A 24,834-nucleotide genomic window follows, 5' to 3' on the forward strand; every position below is an offset into this window, starting at 1 on the left:
TATATTTCACCCACAAAAATTGATCTTATAAACTTTTCCTTTAGTAGGATTCAACCTTACTCTTACCTTTTCCTTCTCCACTAACTAATTTGAAGTATCCAGACACTTTCAAACCCCAAAACTCCTATTTTTTCTTTGTGATCTCCTAACCAAGTGTGTAGACTTGCCTAGGGAATTACCTTGATTCACTTGCCAAGATTCTTAGGGCCCTACCACTAGAATACATTATGTACATGGGCTCTACTACCATTTCCATTGAAACCATGAACTCATGACAAGAAGTCATGGGAGAGCCATTATGAACAAAACACTCAAAATTGGAACAACATACTACCTAGTTTGAAAATATTTTCAAGACCCACTTAAATGAATATTTACAATCTAACAACCTAAAGAGAAAATCATTGTACAAAAAACAACACAAATCCAAAATTAGATTCTTCTATTCAATCCATTTGTATGTACAGGACCATCAAAATGTAAAACTATCTCACAAGAACATGCATTAAATTTCTTAGGCTTGCTTATTACCATTCTCAACCATTGGGATGTGTTTTATGGTGGATATATAGCCTTCTAAGGAGGTTACAGGTGGTTGGCATAACCACCAAGTTCACACTTGTGCTTTGGAACTTTTGCTCAAAATGTGTCAAGGAATTTTTGCAAAAAGTTGCATATCTTGACAACTTTTTGATTTTAAGAGAAACTTCCCTCATTTCCTATTGGGAGCCCTTGAATCATCTGGATTGAATTAGGCATGATGTTAAAAGCATGATTGTGACCCTACAACACCAAAATGCATGTTTTTGAACTATGGTGCCCATTTGACAACTTTCATAGTAAGATGCACAACTTGACATCTTTTAGCTCTTTCCACTTCCTAACTTCTCCATGACATCCTATGACTCCTTACCCATTAACAACCTAGAAAAAAAACTTGAAAACCCACCATAGATGCACACTTCTCAATATTTTAGAGCTATGCCTTTGAAAACCATAAACCAAAACTTAGAAACACTCCACACACATGTACCTAACAACTCCTAACTTATTCACCATCCTAAATTGGCTAGAGTTAGTACAAGCCCACCATCTCAAACCAAAAAGGAAAACTCACAATCAACCTTAGACTAGGTGCTCCTACACCACATAAGGTCTTCAGTTCACATGTACTTAGAAAACTTGTGATGAAGATGACACTTGCGACTACTGGACTATCATGGAAAGATTATGATGAAGATGACACCTCCAACTACTAGTATGTCATGGAAAAGTTATGATGAATATGACACCTAGATTCATCACAGATCTTATCAACATATTTCATTATTTAAAGATCTACACTAAATTGGTTATCAATGTTGAGCATCAATTTTTTTTTCATCTCAGCAAGAGCTCTTATAATTTGTCTAGCCATTTGAGAAGAATATTGTTGTAGGTTTCCTTGTTTGTCATGAAGATGCACCTTTGGCTTAATTTTTGATCCTTCTCCTTCCTATTCTTGATATACACACAAAAAACCATCACAAAATTTTCCTAAATGATAAAAATCAAAGGGAAAGTTTAGTTAAATGAATCAATGTACCTTAGATCCTTCATAGAAAGTCTCCATCATTTCTTCAGAAGATGATTTATATTATAGTTCAACCACAAGAATCTCTCTCCTATATCCTTCCCTTACATTATATTTTTGAATTACAATTAGATTTTCCATCTAAGGGTTGCCATTTTGATGAAAAACAAACTAATTGATTCCAAGAACCACAGTCTAAGTTCGAAAAGCTAAACTTTCCTTTATAGAATTGACATTTAAATCTTTGTAGAAAACTTATTGTGCATTGTCCATCCACCATACTCTTTCTTTGTATAAAACCCATTGTGCATCACCCCTCCAATCATTTAATTGATGAAATTAAATTAATCTATTTTCAGGTAGTTTCTTCATTAATTGGGCTTGATTAGGTGTATTAGACCTTTGAACAATTGACTATACTTTTACATAGACATAACACAATTGTGTTAGGTCTATTAAAGTCATACTAGACATAACACAAGTGCATTATGTCTATTAGACATAACACAATCACATTATGTCTAGTATGGTAGTTTAGTTGTACGAAGAATAAGGAAATCACATTTTTTTAATCAAAAAAGCACAATCACATTCAAACTTGGTAATAGTTATGTTTAACTACCCAAAGGCTTCGGTTGATGTTTTCCCTTCATTTTTCATTGGTTTAGATATTTTTTCAACTTCTAAGATCAATTATTGTCTTTGACTTCATCAAGTTTGCAAATGGTGTAGTGGGTATCTCTAAAATTATGATTGTAATTTCACACATTTTCACATTTATCTAATCATATAATTTTTTAAATTTTTGGACAAGATTAGCAATGTGAAGTTGATTTTTCTATACCAATGTCTTGACAATCCTCTTAGACATATGTCTACCATTTAACTTTTGATCTACTTAACTAAATAGAAAATAAATTACATATTATTGTTCTAAACTTGATTCTATACACCTTTTCTATAAAAAGTGTTGATTTTAGATTACTTTGATACAAGTTATGCCCAACACATGAATATTTACTAAAAGTCTAGGATGGAGTCATTTCAAAAATCATAGAAAAAAACTACTTGTCATAAAATTATGCAAAAAATACTACTTCTAGATCTCACTCTCACCTATCATCCCACCAAAGGATTTTTTCAAAATACTAAATATAACTATATGTTTTATTGAGCACACAAAAATAACTATGTTATGTTTTTCTACAAGGAATAAGAACAATTTTTTTTGCATTCAGGGTTTAACTCTCTTAATCTTATCCATTTAAAATAAATCGTAGTAGTTTAGAAACTACATTCAAAGTACTACAATTTTGTTTTACACATTTTCTCATTTTGAGTGCATGACCCTCAAATAGGTCTTCCAAGATTGGGTTTACCCAATTTTAGAAAAAGAGGTGTCCATTTATTGTTAGAATTCTTTAGAATAATTGAGCGGGGGGGGAGGGGAGGTCAATTAGTTATCCAAGGTCTAGATATACAAATATAACTTTTCAGGGCTTAGTAAACCCATATCCATAAAATATATTCATCATGCATGCATCCATTAGATCATACAATCACATAAACTTGTAGGTTACTATTAAATCAACTTTGTAGAAAAGTAAGCATGAAACATAACATATTCAATAACACATTTAAGACAATGATTTTATGTGCAAACCGAATTTGGGAAAAACCACTAGCAACATGCTACTCATTCTCACTCTTCTGAAGTGATGCCTTATGAAAGGCCTACCCTATTAAAGGTTACAATGTACACTGTTAATCATGACCTAGTTAGAGGATTTCAATCAACCTGTTAGGAGTGAGCCTTGTTAGAGGACTTTAGATCTGTTAAGTACCAAAATTTGCGCTTAGTACTGAACTAAAATAGTTCAGTAATTTTGGCATAACATGGGAATGACTTCTTGGTGAGACATGCAGTAAAGTGAAACCTCTAGTTTCTAGGCTAACTCCTATTAATTATTTAGTAAAATTTCCATGAACCTAATCTAAACTTGTGGGAAAAAGGGTAGAAATTACTGAAAATAAACTTAAAAACCTAGAGTTTAAATTAAGAGATGGGTGATACACCAAAAGTGATATGAAAGTTTGGGTACAAATGATAGAGAAGGATTATTCGGCTACTTGAAGTACAAACAAAACACTTATTTTCTATAAAGGTTTGCATAAATAATTTGTAATAAGGTTTGAAGAATGAATTTGCAAAAGGAGGAATACAAATGCCTCTCTTTTATCAGTTTCACCTTTAAAAAACATAGATTACAACCAGCAAATAAACTTACTCTTCTATAGCCAGGTGCTTTGAATGAGACAAAATAACAAGGAACAATAAAAGTTCACTAGTTATTTTATCAAATCACTCTAACACTACACACAGAATTACAGAAAGAAAGAAGGTTAATTTTTTTTGACACAAATAACATAAAATGAACTATTGTCACTTGTATTAAACTTTTAAAGTGAATTAAAAACTTCTGCAAATAAAAGTTATGGACTCAAAAGTAGTCACAAAAAACCTTCTCTGCATAATCAGAACTCTATAAATGAGTTCAAAACTCACTAAATACAATGCCCAGCTCTTGGGTCAAACACAGAAAGATAGCTCAAAAATGATGACTTAATGACTCATGAAATTAAGTCTTATCCCTGAAAAAGTTTGACTACCTCATTATGAACCCCATAACTCACATAAAACTGACCAAAAAAGTCTCCAATAGTCAATAAAGACCCCTCAACTACCATGATAAAGTCAAATTTGACCCCCAAACTTCCTCCTAGAAAGGCTCCTAATGTTTTGAAATTGATTCTTCCCTTGAAGACCATGAAAATCCTATTCATAGAACTACATTTAATTTGGATTTAAAATTCAACTTTTCCTCTTAATCACTATTTGTTGTATCAAAATTTATTATTATTTAATTGATTTATAAAATATCAACTAAATAATAATAATTACAAATTTAAATAAATACAACAAAAAATAAAACATATTTATTAACATATTAAAACTATGTTAACAAATATAAAATATTTTTTACAAATTCATATGGGCAGACCCAATATGAAACTACAAAGTGATTAAGGGACAAATAAAAAAGGAAAAGTATTAGGCATTTTTGACATTCAAATAGAATTTCATGGAAGAAGGAAAAGAAGATGTCAAACATTGAAAACCTAGCTGCTGTTCGTGGAGGGTTTCTCTATTTTTTTTTTGGCCACCACTCCTAAAGGATTTTCTGGTTTTCATGATTCATTGCCATCATTGTGAGAGCTCATGGGTAGGGATGAATTTCCTTTACTTGGACATTGCTTCTCTTCTTGCAAAACGTCATTTGCATTACCATAACATGTCTCTTTAAATTTATTATTTAACTAATTTGTTTATCAACTAAGCCACTAAAATTAGGATTATGAGAAGTGGCATCATACTTCTAGGTGTAATCTACATTTTGCCTCAAATTGCTTTCTTGAAATTAAGGATTGTGGTTGTCATTGCATGACCTTCTATTAAACTACCTTGGCCTTTCATTGAGATTATGTTTACCTAGGATGTGATATATAGAATGTAGATGCTTATGTGTATTTGTATAGCTACAAATATGAGAGTTATTTTATGCACGTACAAGGTCATCGTCATCTAGCCACTGAAGGTGGATGCCAGTGAGCATTACTAGGACTATTAGAATCCTGTCCTGCATTTTGGGCATCCATAGAATTTTTACCTCCCTATTTTTTTCTTTCTTCCCACTACTTCGGAATCAATACTTCCCACAAGCATCTCAAGTTTAAGCATAGCCAAGAAATCCAAAGTAAAGATCACAAGTTGCACTACCCAATGCATAGCTTTTAGATGTTGAAACTTTTCCACCATACTAACACAAGTATGGAATTCTACAAGTTCTACCTCAGCTAGATTTGCCAAGCAAGGTACATTTCCAAATAGATGCCCACGAAACTTCACAAAAAAACACCCATTTGGAAAAAATCTATGAAATTCTGCCTATGTCCCATGTATTTTCTTTCCAAGGCCACTAAAATCTAAGAGATGAAATAGAAACTTTAATTCTCACAAACTGCCTAGCATAAAAATAAATCAGCCATCTAGAGTTTACAACAATTTCTTGTCCAAATTATGTTATGACCTAGAAAAGTGACTTCAACTTTCCTATTACAACTTACTGAGTGTAAAATACCTATTAGAGATTGTTTATTCCCAGAACTTGAATCCTACAAGCTTGACTTATGTAGTTGAACCCAATTGCCAGTAGAAAAACCAAAAGAAACTCTCTCTAAACTACAAGCATGTATCCTCAAGGGGTCATTGAAGCCATTTACACCCACAAGCATATGCATATCACCATCCATTCCAACTATTGTCCCTTTAACATTATATTTTTTACTTTTTTATTTGAGCACTTAGAATACACTTCACTATTTTTATATGTATTCAAAATTGGAAACATATTGCATGTGTGGGTACATAGTCGTAGGCACTTAGTCATTGCTTAGATATTTTGAGATCTAACCCCACTTTTCCTTATGCAGGAGAACAAAGATCAGGATCTACTATATTGAGGGCTGGACCAAGAGCGGCAACAAGGAATATTTAACCAATCAAAAGCTGAAAAGGCAATGACTGGTTACCTCTAACTCTTCCTTCCTGTGCTATATTTTCTTTTCATTCTCAATATGTATAAAAAGAAGTAGTTAGACTCATGGCTTATGTGAGATTTTTCATTTCCAACATTTTCTATCCATTCCATACTTTTATAAATTGAAAATTGTACATCTCAATTGATGATTTATACAATGAACATTGTACTTCTTTTTGCTCATGATTTCTATATGATTGCAAAATTATGAAATGTAGATGAATATAAAATGAATGATTTCTTTTGCAATGTTACTTAAGGTAAAATTCCAGCATGTGTAGAATTTTAGTAACATTTTTGGTGATCTCTATTATATGTCTGCTTGCTAGACATTTGACTAGTTTGCTTTATTCATTGGCCATTGAGTTTGAAATTATGCATCCCTAGCACCTAGACTTGATATAAAGTGACTTCTAAAGTTTCTAGTTTAGTTTTGAATGCATGCACATGAGCTTAATAAGACTTATGAGTCTTATTGGGTTGATGGGTATGCATGGTCAAACTCAAGTATCAACTTTAGAAATCAAAACCTTCATAGCTGACCATTTTGTTTATGTGTGAATGAATGCATGGATTTGAATGGATGAATGTATATGGTAGATATATAGATATGCATATATGTATGGTTAGCAATCGGACTTGTATAGCTACAATGTTATGTATATGTGTATGTATGTGTGTACTAGGTACAAGTAGACATTCAAACACATACATTGATGCATGCATAAATGAGATGGGTGGAAAATGATAGCTTATCAACATAAACTAGCAACTTGACTAACCTAAAACTACAAAACAAGACAAGAAACGAACCTAGGATAGAAAACAATAAAAGACAAGTGCTTGGACAACACTTAGGGAAAATGAAACTAACCTAATCTCCTACCCAAGTCTAACCAACATAGAAGCTTGGTCAAACAAATCTGTTCATAGATTCTGAGAAATATTTCCCTTTCCTTCTCAATTTGCAATAAAATCTACACTCAAAGGCAATGGAGAATACATGAAAGACATACAAATGACCAAGTAGTTGGTGCACTATTTCTAGAATGATAGATGCAAATGCACTCACATCTTCATTTTCTTCAAATGTATTACTACTCAAGAATGTTAGAATGAGTTGAAATTGCTCTAACTTAGTTGCAAAGGCATCCTCAGCTTCATCTTTTAATGGAGGATCATGTTCAATTTCTTGTTTGATTAATCCTTCATTTTTGGCCTTCATTCTTGCTAAGTGCTTGATGGGGTAGCTTCTAGAGATAATAAACTTTGCACTTAGCTTGTTAGCTCCTTGTTGTGGTTCATCATCACTCCCTTGCATAATGTCTTTCCATATCATCTCTTCCTCCTAAGTTAGAAGCCCACCATCTTCTATCAAAACATTCAATAGCTTATCTAAGCTATCAACCTGTAGAACATTCTCAAAAATAGGTTCAAACTTGAACTTAGGTAGAAAATTTTCAAGAAGAGTGTTTTCCAATATAGAGCTTTCTTCTATAGGCTCACACTCTAGAATTTTAACAACAAGATTTTTAGAGAAATCTTTGATAATTCTATCAAAACACTCCTCTCCTAGAACCTCGTCATCTTCCATATCTTGAGTGGATACTTTGTCAAGTGTAACTTCATCATTTATGTCCTTCTATTGCAAAGCTTGGATGGATATGTTTTGATCATCAATACTCCCCTCTTGCTCTATAAATAGGGGTAATTCATCAAAGAAACACATAATGGTTTCTTCTTTACCTGTGTCTTTTCCTACAACTAATGGAGTTTCTTCATCATGTTGTTCACAAACTTGTTCTCCCAATTGGGCATGCATAGTTATTTCTCCATTCCATAGTTCTGAATGAGTTGTAGTGACCACATATTCAGTATTTTGCCTTTGGATTGGCTCACATGGGGTATCCTTAATAAGATTTAGCATTTCATAACTGGGATACCTAGTCCATGAAAATCACCATATCTATTGAAGACTTTGATTACTAATAGGTTCTTGACATGATTGAATAGGGAAGCTAACAAGATGGCTTGGCTATTTGTGCTCACTCAAGGGTTCTTCCAGGGGATGCTCTATTGAATTCACTAAACTATGAGCCTTGAAAAGTGGAATCTTTGGCTTCAAAAATTGAGTTGCGGATTGAGAAGAAGTTTCTACCTTAAAACTTGGAATCATAGGGTTAGGAACTTCTTCACTCATAGGATGAATGGGAAAATGAACTACTAATTGAGCCCCTAGCTCTTGTACTCATGCAAGTAGCAATCTCCTTTGCTCCTCCTTCACTCCAATTTGTTGAGCAAGTACTTCTTCATGATGAGCCTGAGCCTCCTCCTCTTGATGCTGCAAATAAGACTAATAGCGAAAGTCTTGTTACTGTATATTGTACTCATATTCTTGATCTAGATAGCTCATTTGTGGCTGGAAACTTGTACATAAATCATCTAGGCTTATATTTGAAAAAGCTCTGGATTGATTTTGAGGATTATGATGATGACCCTCATGTGGTTGTTTACAAGCATGCTGCCATGCAACTTTAGCAGGGGTGGGAGGGTGATAAATGCATGGAACTTGTTGATGAAGTTCATTAAATGGTGAAAAAAAAAAGAACCACTATTAAATGGAGAGTAATAAGACATTGTTCCATGAAAACCTAACAAGAAACTAGGTTCAACTTTCTCACAACAACAACTGCATCTATTGAAAACTAGTAAATATTCTCTCCAGAACCGCTAGATATACTTCAAAATAACCTCTTCAAGGTTTATCCTCTATTGACAGCATATCAAATAAGTATAAAATTTAAAATTTGGACTTACTTTAGTCCCACTGGGCATGCCAAAACTATTAAGTACCAGAATTTGCACCCAGTACTGAACTAAAATAGTTCAATAATTTTGGCATAGCATGGGAATCACTTCTTGGTGAGACATGCAATGAAATGAAACCTCTAGTTTTTAGGCTGACTCATATTAAATATTTAGTGAAATTTCCATAAACCTAATCTAAACTTGTGGAAAAAAGGGTAGAAATTATTGAAAATAAACTTAAAAACCTACAGTTTAAACTAAGAGATGGGTGATACACCAAAAGTGATATGAAAGTTTGGGTACAAACGATAGAGAAGTACTATTTGGCTACTTGAAGTACAAACAAAAAACTTCTTTTATTAAAGATTTGCATAAATAATTTTAAATAAGGTTTGAAGAATGAATTTGCAAAAGGAGGAATATAGATGCCTCTCTTTTATCAGTTTCACCTTTAAAAAATACATATTACAACCTATAAATAAACTTACTCTTCTACATCCAGGAGCTTTGAATGAGATAAAATAACAAGAAATAATAACATCTCACTAGTTATTTTATCAAATCACTCTAACACTACACACAAAATTGTAGAAAGAAAGAAAGTTCAAAAAAAATTGACACAAATAGCATAAATTGAACTGATGTCACCTGTATTAAACTTTTAAAGTGAATTACAAACTTCTGCAAATAAAAGTTAAGGACTCAAAAGTAGTCACAAAAAAACCTTCTCTGCATAATTAGAACTCTTTAAAATGAGTTCAAAAACTCACTAAATACAATGCCCAGCTCTTGGGTCGAATGCAAAAAGATAGCTCAAAAATGAGGACTTAATGACTCATGAAATTAAGTCCTATCCCTGAAAAAGTTCCACTACCTCATTATGAACCCCATGACTCACATAAAACTACCCAAAAAAGTCTCCAACAATCAATAAAGACCCCTCAACTACCATGATAAAGTCAAATTCGCCCCCAAACTTCCTCCTAGAAAGGCTCCTAATGTTTTCAAACTAATTCTTCCCTTGATGAACATGAAAATTTTATTCACAAAAATACATTTAATTCGGATTTAAAATCCAACTTTTGCTCTTAATCACTATTTGTTATATCAAAATTTATTATTATTTAGTCAATTTATAAAATATCAACTAAATAATAATAATTAAAAATTTAAATAAATACAACAAAAAAAAAAAGATATTTATTAACATATTAAAACAATGTTAACAAATATAAAATATTTTTTACAAATTCATATGGGCGGACCTGATATGAAACTACAAAGTGATTAAGGGACTAATAAAAAAGGAAAAGTATTAGGCATTTGTGACATTTGAATAGCATTTCATGGAAGAAGGAAAAGAAGATGTCAAACGTTGAAACCCTAGCTATTGGTTGTGGAGGGTTTCTCTTTTTTTTTTTAGCCGCCACTCCTAAAAGATTTTCTGGTTTTCATGATTCACTGTCGCCATTGTGAGAGCTTGTGGGTAGGGATGTATTTCCTTTACTTGGACGTTGCTTTTCTTCTTGCAGAACTTCATTTGCATTGCCATAACATGTCTCTTTAAAATTATTATTTAACTAATTTGTTTATCAACTAAGCCACTAAAATTAGGATTATGAGAAGTGGCATCATACTTCTTCATGTAATCTGCATTTTGCCTCAAATTACTTTCCTAAAATTGAGGACTACGGTTATCATTGCACGAACTTTATTAAACTGCCCTGGGGTTTCATTGAGATTATGTTTATCTAGGACATGATATTTATAATGTAGATGCTTATGTGTATTTGTATAGCCATAAATTTGAGAGTTATTTTTTGGACGTACAAAGTCGTCGTCATCTAGCCATTGAAGGTGGATGCCAATGAGCATTACCAGGACTATTAGAATCTTGTCCTACATTTTGGACATCAATAAAATTTTGACCTCCCTATTTTTTTCTTTCTTCCCACTACTTTGAAACCAATACTTCCCACAAGCATCCTGAGTTTAAGCACAACCAAGAAACCCAAAGTAAAGATAACAGGTTGCACTACCCAATGCATAGCTTTCACATGTTGAAACTTTTCCACCATACTAACACAAATATGGAATTCTACAAGTTCTACCTTAGTTGGATCTACCAAGAAAGGTACATTTCCAAATAGATGCCCATGAAACTTCACAAAAAAACACCCATTTTGAAAAAATCTATGAAATTATGCCTATGTCCCATGCATTTTCTTTCTAAGGCCACTGAAATCTAAGAGATGAAATAGCAACTTTAATTCTCACAAACTACCCAGCAGAAAATGAATCAGCCATCTAGAGTTTAGAACAATTTCCTATCCAAATTGTGTCATGACCTAGAAAAGTGACTTCAACTTTCCCATCATGACTTACTAAGTGTAAAATACCTATTAGAGATTGTTTATTCCTAGAACTTGAACTTTGCAAGCTTGACTTATGTAGTTGAATCCAATTGCTAGTAGAAAAATCAAAAGAAACTCTCTCTAAATTATAGGCATGTATCCTCAAGGGGCCATTGAAGCTATTTACACCAGAAGCATATGCATATCACCATCCATTCCAACTATTGTCCCTTTAACATTATATTTTCTACTTTTTCATTTGAGCACTTAGAATACACTTCCCTATTTTTATATGTATTTAGAATAGGAAAAATATTACATGTGTGGGTACGTAGTCATAGGCACTGAGTCATTGCTTAGATCTTTCGAGATCTAACCCCACTTTTCCTTATGCAGGAGAATGAAGACTGGGATCTACTAAATCAAGGGCTAGACTAGGAGCAACAACAAGGAATATTTAACTAGTCAAAAGCTAAAAAGGCAATGACTAGTTACCACTAACTCTTCCTTCCTTTGCTATCTTTTCTTTTCATTCTCACAATGTATAAAAAGTAGTAGTTAGACTCATGACTTGTGTGAGATTTTTCATTTCCAACACTTTCTATCCATTCCATACTTTTGTAAACTAAAAATTGTAAATATCAGTTGATGATTTATACAATGAACATTGTACCTCTTTGTGCTCATGATTTCTATAAGATTGCAAAATTATGATATGTAGATGAATAGAAAATGAATGATTTCTTCCGCAATGTTACTTAAGGTAAAATTCCAATATGTGTAGAATTTTAGTAACAAGATCATTCACTTCGAATGTCACCTAGTTAAAGGATTTACAAAAGACTGTTAGGTCAACCTTAATCCAAAAGATTTACCCTAGAATAGTAAAATGATAAGAATGCAATAGTAAGGTTTGATCTGATAACAAATTACAACTCACTTTGCAGGTTACAAATCTATGTTTTAGCCCTCCATTCTACTTAACTTTCACACATTTAAGCTTTGATAGCTTGTTCACCCTTCAAGCATTATACCCTTAAGCCTGATTGCTTTTCTTGCCAATAGTACTCTCTTCTCATTGGTCACTGAATGAAATAAAACCTTAGACTCCTTGTCTTCATTAGGTTATTGCGCATGATAACCTTTTCTTCTAATCAACCATCTCTTTAAATATAAAATTAAGATATTTTGTCATTCAAGCTCTATCGTCCATTTTGGGGTTATGTGGGATTAGGTAGGATTAAATGAATCTACTCATCTTTTCACTTTATTCCCTTCTAGAAACTTCTCCTTCAATCCTCTTTGAATTCACCACAAAATGGTTCATCTTGAATTCTGTACCACTAACTCATCAAGCTTATCTTCCACACGGTTCACATAATGCAATAAATCAAAAGTGTTAGCTCAGATTCATCAAATTCATGATCTTTCTCATAATCCTAACACTTGACATTAACTTGCTTCTAATGCTCGACACATACTACATTGCTCAACATCCACTATCAAATCACTCAGCATGAACTAAAGTTTACTTGTACTCAACATCAACAAAACTTTACTTGGCTTACACTGTATCACTCGACATACACTAAAATTTGACTTTGTTTGGCTCCAACTAATTTTTTGCTTGGCTTTCACTAACATTTCTCGACACCTACTATGCAAATTGTTAAGCTTATTGTTAAGCTTAGTAGACTTAATTCATTTTACTTGTTCTTCTAAACTTAATCAGTGTATCCATCCTTTGTAACCTTAAGTAGATAATCAATGCACTATAACATCACTATCTTAACTAATCCTTGTACTCCTTTTTCATATCATAACTCAACCTTTCCTCTAGCTACTATTGTTACCTCATTTGATCAAATCCTCTTCATCAATCAAACATAAAATAGTACTCAAATCAACTAAGCAATTATCTTACCAACAAGTAGTAGGTTTGACATTAGTGACAAAAAAATTATTTAAACACATTCTCATAATTGTATCAATCTATTTTCAACACTTATACCCCTCTTTTGCACACCATCTTGGTGTACACACCCTCGTAATCTCCCCCAAAGATTATATCACCCACAAATATCTCAATAATCAATAAGCCATTGTCAATATTTTTCAAATACAAATTACTATCATAATTACCTTTTACAAATCCCAAACTTATGAAATATTTATCCAATCTTGCATACCAAGCTCTAGGTTCTTGTTTTAATGCATAAAATACTTTGTTCAATTTTGCAAACCATATCCCATTTATTTGTCAAAGGAAAACCATCAGGCTACTCAATGTATACCTCTTCTTCTAGTTAACAATTTAGAAATGTTGATTTGACATCCATTTAATAAACTTTTAATTTCTTTTTAGTTGCATATGCCAAAAATATTCTTAATAACTCTCTTTTAGAAATAGGTGCAACTATTTCCTCAAAATCAATTCCTTCTTGTTACGAATATACTTTACATATCAATATTTTTTTGTTCCTCACAACCTCACCTTGTTAATTCATCTTGTTTTAGGATACCCACTATAGTTTTGAAAATATTCTTATCCTTAGATCTAGGAATCAATTCTCATGTATTGTTCTTTTCAATCTGCTCTAGTTCTTCTTTCATTGATTTAATCCCAAAATCATCTTTACCAGCTTCATCATCACTTTTGGATTCAACTTGAGAAATCAAACAAATATATTCTTATACCTTGTTTATTGTCATAAATCCTCTATCTTTTCTACCAATAATTTGGTCAACAAGATTTTTTATTAAGTTTATGTTAGGTGTCATTGCTTCAACTCTTATTTCAGCTCTAGGTTAAGATTTTGGTTCTTCTCTTTGTTCTTTTCTCTATACTTCTCTCTGAATTTCATTTTGCAAATTAGTGTCAGTCTCATAAAACAATTCTTGATTAAAATTTTCTATATTAGGCCTTGGATTAGTTTCTTCATCAAAATTGTAATTAAACATTATTTCCTAAATTCTAAACTTCTCATCAACTCTCACATTTGCGCTCTCAATAATAGTCTTAGTTTTGTGATTAAAACATTTATATGCCTTACTTTTTAATTAATATTTGAGAAAAATACCTTCATCACTCATTAAATCAAACTTTCAATATCATCACCTCTCTTACTATAACATTTACTTCCAAAGTTTTTGAAATACTTAATTGAGGGCGTGTGTCCAAATCAAAGTTCATAAGGTGTCTTACCAGTGTTTTGTTTGATTTATACTCTATTCATAATGTATACTATTATATTTTCTATTTCTCTCCAAAAGATCTTAGATACATTATTTTCAAGCATCATTTCTCTTGCTTCCTCTATTAATGTGACATTTCTCCTTTCTTCTATCCCATTCTATGCAAGTATCTTGGGATTTGAAAGCTATCTTTTTATGTCATTTTCTTCACAAAAAATGTTAAACCTATTTGAAGTAGATTCTCCACCTTTATAAGATCTCAAAAATTTAATCTTCAAACTAGATTCATTTTCAACTGTACTCTTTAATATGTTGAATTTCTCAAAAGCTTCTCTAAGAAATGCTACCCACATCATTCAAGTGAATTCATCAACAAGAATCATAAAATACCTTTCATAATAGAATTATTTTATCTTAGTGGGACCACTCAAATCCATGTGCACAATCTCCAACTTTGTAGATGTAGAAAATGTCTTGCTTGGAAATGAACTTTTCTTCTCTTTTTCCATCACACATTCTTTAGATGCCATGTTAGTAGGTTTCATAATTTTAGGCATATCTCTAACTGCAAATGTAGTACTGACCTTCACAATATTATCAAAGTTGATATGAAAAATATCTTATGCAACAACCGTCATTCACCTTATCAACTAAACATGTAATCTCTTTTGGAAATATGGTTAGTTAGATGTTAGATGATTGTCATTTATGGTAACATATGCTCAACATTTCATTTATGCATTTAGAGACAAAAAAATTGTCTAAGTATTAGATAGTTTGTAGTGGTACAATGAACAAATCTTAACAATGCAAATGATGCACAAAGAGATAGCTTATGTGTAGTTGAGGAAAGCTTTGTGATGCCTTTATGATAATGTGTACTAGTGCAGATGTGTGTATGGTCAGTACAATGCAAGTTATAGTAAGTTTAACTATGCTGGTATTTAACAGTGTAGAAAAAAGCATAGTAGAAAAAGAAGTTGCATGGCTTTAGGAAATATTTTGGTTTCAAAATAATTACTAAGTCATGTTAATCCAACTATATGGATATTATTTTATATTATGTCAAGTGTGTGAAGATATGGAAGCTGATTGAGCAACAATTTGTTAATGTGCAAGATATAGGTAAAGATCACAGATAAAGTGTGCGTTGTGTAGTGAATGTATGTGATGTGCAAATATAGCAAAAGTTGCATGATTAGATGTGACATGTGAACTATTGTGAGAATCCTCTTTGAGCCTTATGTGATGTAAAATTTGATGTTAGATCAGAGAAAGTGCGAGTTACATCAGCAAGCAAGTATTGTATGTATATCAATTGTGTGAAGGAATTGAATTGTATAATTGCATAATAGGGCAATGGGCTCTTCTTGCATACATTGTAATTGATCTACCAACTCCTAACATGGTTGTAGCAACTCTTAATAGGGTTGAGGCTTCTAATAAAACCTAGCCCTCTAAAAAGAACTCGAGACACTATATGTACTTCATAGACTTCTAATAGAGTCAATATCCTTAACAAGATCCTATTGTTTAGTAAATCATCTTGTGTGTATCCTCACAAGGGTTTTCCCTTTTCCAGGGTTTCCCTAGTTAAAAAATAATGGTGTTATGTGTTCTCTATGTGTATAGTTATATTGATGGTTCAACATTGTTGGTTTACTTTCATATGCAAGTTATAAAGTAATTAACAATATTTAGTTGTGGGCAAAAGATTGCAGAATACTGATTCATCCTCCCCCTCCCCCCACTCTTAGTATTATCTATTCTAACAATTGGTAACAAAGCACAATTACTTTGAAGAGGCTTAACAACTTAAGTAAGATCCTAGTGAATATGGAATAGTTGAAGAAGAATTTGAAGAAGCCCTTGAATAGACTGACCTTCTTAGTAAAGTGAGAGATAACTTGAAAGATAGATACAAAGAAGAAAATGTTTACATTGGCAAACTAAAAGATGAAATTTATGATCTTAAATATATCAAGAGACCTTTTTCATAGATTAGTGGTAATGATGATATAGAAAATCTCAAGAAAGAGAATGAGATCTTGAAACATGAGTTGAAAATTGTTGACCTAAAGTTGAGTCTTAAGACTAGTGGTATTAAGAGAGAACCTGATCTAAAATCTGAGAATGAAAACCTTAGATCAAAATTAAATCAAGTGACATCTAAATTAGATTATATTAAGATGGAGCATGTAGAGTTGGAAAAATACAACATCATCATAAAAGGAGAGTTGACACAAGTTCAACAATAGGTAGAGAAACTTTACACAAGTTATGAGAAAATTGATGAAAAAATATTTCATCAAAGACCTTCTTATGACAAGATAGGCCTTGGATATCTTCTTGGAGAGAAGTCAAAAAAGAAAGATGAGATTAGGAGAGAACCAGATCCTATAACAGTAATCCCTAAAGAAAAGTTCAGGTGGTTTGATGAAGTTGAGAGAGTTAAATTGATAGAGAAATTTGATGAACCTAAAACAATAGAGCAAGTTGAATCTAAAAAATATGATTTATCTAAAGAGGTAAGACATGAATTCAGAGGTCAATACTATATATATATAATGAAGTTGGACATATGAAGAAAGATTGCACAGGTAATTATTTTAAACCTATTACTAATTTCTATTGTTATAATTGTCATGGTTATGTACATAAGGTAGTATAATGTGAGAAACCTAAGTTTGTTGATGATAGTAAGAATAGTATAATGTTTAGGAATACTAGCCCTATAGGTAATGGAAGAAGTAGATCACAGAGTAGATCTAGTGATGGAGAGAAACCTAATGGTGAGAAAAAGTAGTTTGTGTCTTACAAATGTAACAATCCTAGATATATTACAAGAAATTATAGAGCACCTAAAAATCATAATGGAAACAAACAGAGGAGAAATACACCTGTATGTTAGTTATGCAATATTTTTGGACACACAACAACATTTTGTAGAATAGATAGAGGGAACTTTAATAAGAACCCAAATCATGGAAAGAAAAACAACAGGAATGATAGAAGCAATGAAAATGGAGGCAAAAATAGTCAGAAAGAAGAAGTCAAGGAACATGTTGAGGAATTTAAAGAAGCATTTGTGAAGGCTTGTAATCTAGAGAGTTCACATACAACATTGGAAGAGCAATTCTTTGATGCACCTGATGGAAAGTTGAAGTCATAGATTGTTTGTGACTCAACCTATCTAAATTAAGCTATTGAAAAAGCAATAAAGCAAAAATGGTTAGAACTAATGTTAGAGAGTGAGTTAGAGATTGCACTATTAACAAAGGGTAGAAGACATAGGGAGAAAGCTATGGTTTAGTGGACAAGTCTTGATGTGATCACAGTAAGCGAGAATTGTAAGATCAAGGTTACTAGTAAACAGAGACAGTATTCTGAGTTTGTGGTAGATACACATTTATTGCATAGTCCATTTTGAAATGATTTAAGGATCGTGAGCAAGATTTGATGTACCATTTGTTCATGCAAAGTGTCTTAAGAAAATTGAAGAGCAATTTGACAACAATTGAAGTTTGAAGCAAGTTTGTCAAGATGAAAGTTACAGATGCCCTAAAATTATGAATTTGAGGTATTTTATGGAGTATTGAATCTAGTTTCTTGAAGTATTTATAGTTATAAAGGAATGGCTAGTCAAAGAGTGTATGATGTTAGTGATAGACCAAGATATGAGTTCAAGAAACATCCATTTATTTCTTTACTAGATGATCCTATAGGCACATTTTTGCAAGTTCTAGAAAATGTGTTACATGTAGAGGATATAAGGAGTTATCATTGCAAAATTGAGAGTATAGGTGATCAGGAGATTCACAAATATTTAGGAAAGATGTGTAATAATGACTTATCCTTGAAGTCTGAGTATGCACACCTTGTAGATTTGAATTTGGTGAAGTATATATTCTACACATAATTCAACAATCATGAGTTGACCCAAATTATATGAAGAAAAGTCTATGATGATATGTTCTAGTTAGGTGATGCATAGATTTCCATTGACAATGACCTAATCCACAAGGTCACAAGATTTATCAATGAAGGGTGTAATCCTATTAATAAGAAAAGTGTCAGGAAAATAGTGGAGACAAACCTAAAAACCAAATTTGATGGAAGGAATATGAGAGTTGATCCTATTTAGCATAAAGGCGTCAAATTGTTGACTAGAATCTTAGGGTACAAGTTGAACCATGGATCAAGGTAAACTCTATACCAAAAAAATTTCTTCATAAAACATATGTAATGGTCATTGAAAGGAGAAAAGTAAATGTGTGACATTGTTAGAGTGCAGCTATTGGACAATATTTACAAAGATAAAGAGAAGAAAGAGCACAATATTTTGATTTGATTCCCTATTGACTCATTTGTTCTTCTATGTTACAAGGAAGTTTCCTAGAGTGATTAATTGGGATAACATCAAGTGTGCAATGAAGATTGTAACTAAAAGCTATAGATCTAAACTTGAGAATGTCAAAGACATTGATATTGATAGGATGATGAAGAATTTTCAATTTGAGATAAAATTGAGGTATAGGATACCTCCCTCTATGGTAGAGAAATATAAGGATGATTTATGCTTCATGGTGGAAACTAACATCACCTACATGCAAGAAGTGATACCTAGAGTGAACTTCATTGAGCCTATGGGCTATGAACTAATTGAAGGGTATGCATAGATCATACCTGAGTCTAAGCAAGACACATAATGTCCTAGATGGGGAACATATGATGAAAGATTAATGATTGTAGAGTTTGAGCTCCACAACAAAGAGAGCAAGAAGAAAGTAGAGAAAGAGATAGATTCCATTCTCAAGGAATCTAGCATGTTAAGGTAGGAATTCAACAAGCTAAAGGGAATTGTGCTAGAAAAGAAGGCTAGTGGGTAGTCTGAAGTGTTGGCATAAAAACCTATTACAGTAGCAGGATATTTAGAAGGAATAATGATGACACAATCATGTGTGCTAGCTCCCATTGCACCATATGCAGCAGTTGCACAAGTGCAACCTATAAGAGCAAGCTATGAGCAAGAAAGAAGGTAGTCAAAGGTGCAAGCACCTACTGCATAGAGGAAGTCAGGGAGACTAGTGAAGGTTAAGCAAGAACTTGCACCTCAAGTGAAGAAAAGAGTAAAGCAGACCAACAACGAGCCTAGAAAAAGGAGGTAAACCATACAAGTGAGCAATTTTGAAAGCACAAATGATGGTGATGAATATAAACCTATTGATCTAGATGCATAGGAAGCCAAGACAACCACATACAAGAAGGCATGGAAACCAAAGTAGATTATAAATGATGACATTTTATTTAGTTGAATAAATTTCATAGCATGTATAGCAATATGGTTAGGAGACAATTAGAGAATGCTATAATAAGAAACATGATTCTAAGAAATAAGAGATTTGATAGCATTCAGAATAAAATTCTTGAAGACCTATACAATAGGAAGAGAAGAGTAGTAGAAGAAGATTTGAATATGAGGATCACATCCATAAATAAGTTATGTGATGTTGGATGAAAAGAGGAGTCTAACAAAACTTTGAAGGGTATTTAGCCATTGCTAAGGAACAAAAGAAGAGCAATTCTTCTAATGGGAGGCAATTATGAGGAGTAAGGCAAGAAACAGAGGAGGATATAGTGAAATATATGTCCTCAATACCTAGGGATAGTGTGCAAGCAAAGGATGATAATCCAATATATGTATAGGCAGATACACCTTCTAGTGAAGAGGAAGAGGTAGAAGGGACACAACAAGCACTATCTCCACCTCACATTATTATGGGTACTAGATCCATGCAAGTGGATAGTACACACATAATTATGGATACAAAGGAGAATCCATTTTCAACATATGGGGCAAAGAATGTTAGCAATATCACTACCTACACTAGTTCTGATGATGAAGATTAGAAAGAGCTAATGGGCACTTTGAGAAGCAAATTGTTTGAGAAAAAAAATTCTATAAAGTCTTTGGAGAAGACCCTTGATAAAGTCTTGAAGTGCATGTAGAAGATAGTTTCCACAACTGTAGCTAATCTAGACTTGCAAACCAAGGCAAAAGAGATGGTGAAGAACATTGATAGGGAATTCACAAACTCAGATGAAGTAGAAGCAACGCCAGCACAAAATAATCATGATGCAACCCTATTCAACATAGTGTGCACCAATATGCACAATGATTTGAAGGCACTTGATGGAAACATCAAGGAACTCAGAAAGTGTATTGTTGAAGGTAAGAAGTTGTATGGATAGTGCACAATGTCTTACACTTATTTATCTAATTTTGATGCAAAGATCAAGGCCATGCGAGTGAGCTTTAGTCACTCACTACAAGATTGCAATAACCAGAGATTAGAATTGAAGATTCTGAGAATGAGATTGAGAAGATCCACAATGCTATCAAAAGTATTGAATATGACAAAGAGAAGGTAATAAGAAGATTTTCTATTCTCAAAGAATATCTGGCACCTAAATTTGTAATTTTTTAGAGGCAATTAGAGGAATGTCTTTTAGCAAAGAATTCTTATGACAAATTTGCCTATACTGACTTAAGTGTAGTTGAAGTGGCATCCTATGCACTTTGCACTCTCATCATTTAATCAGATATAGTCAAAGGCAACTGGAAGAAGGAATTTAATAGACTAAAGATTAATTTTGCAGATTGCATATCTAGAATGACAACCTAATCCACAATAGGCAAAAAAAATTTGTGATACAAATTTTGACACCTTTGCCATTAATGTCAAAGCAGGAGTATTGTATTATTATGTAGAGGAAAATTGTATAGATGTAAACATATATGTAAGGGGGAGCTTATGTATGTGTCAATGTAAAGGAGTGATAAGGAATGTAATGATCCATCAAAACATGAATGAAATTGTTATATTTTGAAGGTATTTTTTGTGTAGTTATTTTATTTGTTTTTGTTATGTATGACATCATTTTGGGACTTAGCCAATTTTCCCAAATGTTGTCATCAATGCCAAAGGGAGAGATTGTTGGAAATATGGTTAGTTAGATGTCTTGATGATTTTAATTTATGGCAACATATGCTCAGCATTTCATTTATGCATTCAAAGATAGAAAATTGTCTAAGTATTAGACAATTTGCAGCAATATGGTGAACAGATCTTAATAGTATGGATGATGCACAGAGAGTTAGATTATGCATAGTTGAGGAAAGCTTTGTGACACCTTCATGATGATGTGTACTAGTGTGCATATGTGTATGGTCAGTATAAGGCAAGTTATAGTAAGTTTAACTATGCTAGTATTTAACAGTGCAAAACAAAGCATAGCAGAAAACTAAGTTGTACGGCTTTAGGAATTATTTTGGGTTCAAAATAATTACTAAGTCATGTTAAACCAATTATGTGGATATTATTTTATATTATATCAAGCATGTGAAAACATGGAAGCTAACTGAGCAACAATTTGTGAATTTAATTTAATATATATATATTTTAAATATATCTAATTTTATAATAAATATATTTTTATATATTTTTTAAATATATGATTGCAATTTTCATTTGATAGGAGGAATACAAACAACCGTTCAAATTTCTAAATTAAAATTTTCCTTTCTAGATCTCAAAGCCTCCCAATTTTAAATACAATTTCCTTTTTTCCTATGGACAAAGATTCAAATTGATTTATTTATTTTCCTTCAATCTTATTATATAGATGAGATACAATACAGATATCATAGATTCAACAAGAGAGCAAAAGATTCATGCAACAAGATCCAAAAAATTGATTTCAACAATCATGAAGATGACAGGATTATCTAAATAACATAATTCTAACTGAGTGAACAAAACTCAAGAACCTACCTAGTTCTAATGCTAAAATCACATCGCCTAAAAGATTTGCGAGAGAATTCGCTTCTATCCAAGAACTTCTCTCTAGCAATTTTTCCAAAATTTTCCCTTCCAAAATTTATTTCCAAATTTGCTTCTAAAATTTGCATCAAAATTCCTTCCCTCTTGAAAATGAACCCCCAATTTGAGATAAAGATTCATCTCCTCAAGTCATGGCACTAATTGTGCGTTCACCTGGGAGAACTCCATGCTCACCAGACTTCAACTCCTATTAACTTTTATTTATCTTTTCTTTATCTCTCCCATGCACATTAAATTGAATTATTAAATTACTTTATTTAACTTCCACTTGATTTCGCTTTCAATTAATTAATTAACTTTTAAATCTCATGCACACTTTATTAAAATATCTTAGTTAAGTTCACATGTTTTATCTTTTTAATTAATTTCTTATATTTTAATCACATGCACGCACCATGTGAACTCAAAAATTTTAATAAATTAATTTCTTTTCCACTTTTTAATTTATTTTTGAAACTTAATTGATAAAATATTTATTAACTTAAATAATAATAATATTTTTCATTTATTTAAAAATGGATTGTAAATATATTATTACTAAATTAAATAAATATTATTACGTTCTAAATTTATTCTTATAACTTTAATCTTCAAATTTAACTCTTTTATTTAATTAATTTCCCAATTAATTAAATATAATTAAATATTAAATTATCATAATAATTTTCCATTAAATTAAATCATCAATTTAATTTTTTAACTAGACTTTATTTAATAGAAAATTTACTAAAGATTCATAAAACAACATACAAAAACCCATCATAGAAAACCACATACAAAATCAAACTAAAGGGTTATAATCACAAATTAACGTCATTTGATGCTTTTGGAGGGTACTCAACTTGGATACTTGTCCTAATTATCTAGGACAAATGGCTTAAGGGTTCAGGATTTAGACTTAAGAATTTATCTCCCCTCTCTTATCATTGAGATAATGCGATAGGGTATGCTCATCTTGGTAATTTAGGGATGTCGATACTTGGTACCTGCAACCTGCATAAATCTATGCATGTACAAACACAATATATACTAAGCTAAATAGGAAATGTAAGGAAGTGTGCATCGTATAGATCCTAAATAGAAGGTGACTACAACTCCCTTCCTTAACCACATCAAAAATTTCATACATAAAGAAAACAAATAGTACGCACACCATACACTTGTAGTATGGGGTAAGTATCCATAAGAAGACACATATGATAATCCATCTAACTAATCATCATCAATAACTAAAATCATTGAATAATCATCATGCATACATGAAATATAGAGTACCAAGTAATCTCATCATATAATAAATTAAATTTGAAACAATAGCTGATAAAATCAAAAAAATACTACTAATCATCAACTATAAAATTGGCCTAAAAGAGTTTGGCAATGATAATAGAAATGCGAACTAGGGGCAGGCACTACAATGCACACACATGCATACGTGCACACACACACAATAAGAAGCCTAATTAGTCTAATAGGTATGATATAAAATAAAACATGTGTGTGTGTGTGTGTGTGTGTGTAATATTTTTTCTTTACCATTCAATAAATTAATCTAACATTGCCAACACTTCAACTAGGTCAAACACAACCAAAAAAATATTTTCAATATGATCCAACCACTTGATCTCATTATCCAACTCAATTACCTTATTTGTTATGCATTTTTTCTTGTCACATAGAGATGGAAATATGCTATGGAATTCTCTCAAAAACATCAAGAGAAGATGCAATAAAAATGATTTTAGGAAATTATAGTACAAACATGAGCCTTGCAAACCCCAACATTCATTTTTTTTCCAACTATAGATGCAAGCCCAAATACCACTATTATCTCCAATAAGCAATAGAAAAACTAAGTTTCCTCTCCTATCCTATCACTTCAAACCTTCAAACTTGATGCAATAGGAAAATTATATAGTCTTAATTAGATCTACACATTATTCCAACTTACCAATCCAATTGCATATCCTCACTGATTCATTCAACAACTTTCCAAAATCATTATGTCTATCCATATTGTACATATCATTATAGAGGTTATATAGTGTGTTCTTAACTACAAATAACTAACATTTGAATGATCTGACCATTGGGTCACAGGGGCAACTATAAGGGACAATGAAACAAACATAATAGTTATTGTTGTTTTGCAGAGATAGTTTAAAGTGTTGGTAAAATAATGAAATCTATCACATTTGGGATCCAAACCATATAAAATCACCCTAAATGGACTCTAGATCAATTCTATGCAAGTTTAGTAGTTCTTCGACCAAGTTTTACTTGGTGGGTTTATAGTTTTGTTGCCCAAGCAAATGGCCTTATAATTGAACCTTATTATAGTA

Source organism: Cupressus sempervirens, chromosome 9 (genome assembly GCF_028749045.1).
Source record: "Cupressus sempervirens isolate cs-2001-9-10 chromosome 9, ASM2874904v1, whole genome shotgun sequence".
Classification (NCBI taxonomy): Eukaryota; Viridiplantae; Streptophyta; class Pinopsida; order Cupressales; family Cupressaceae; genus Cupressus; species Cupressus sempervirens.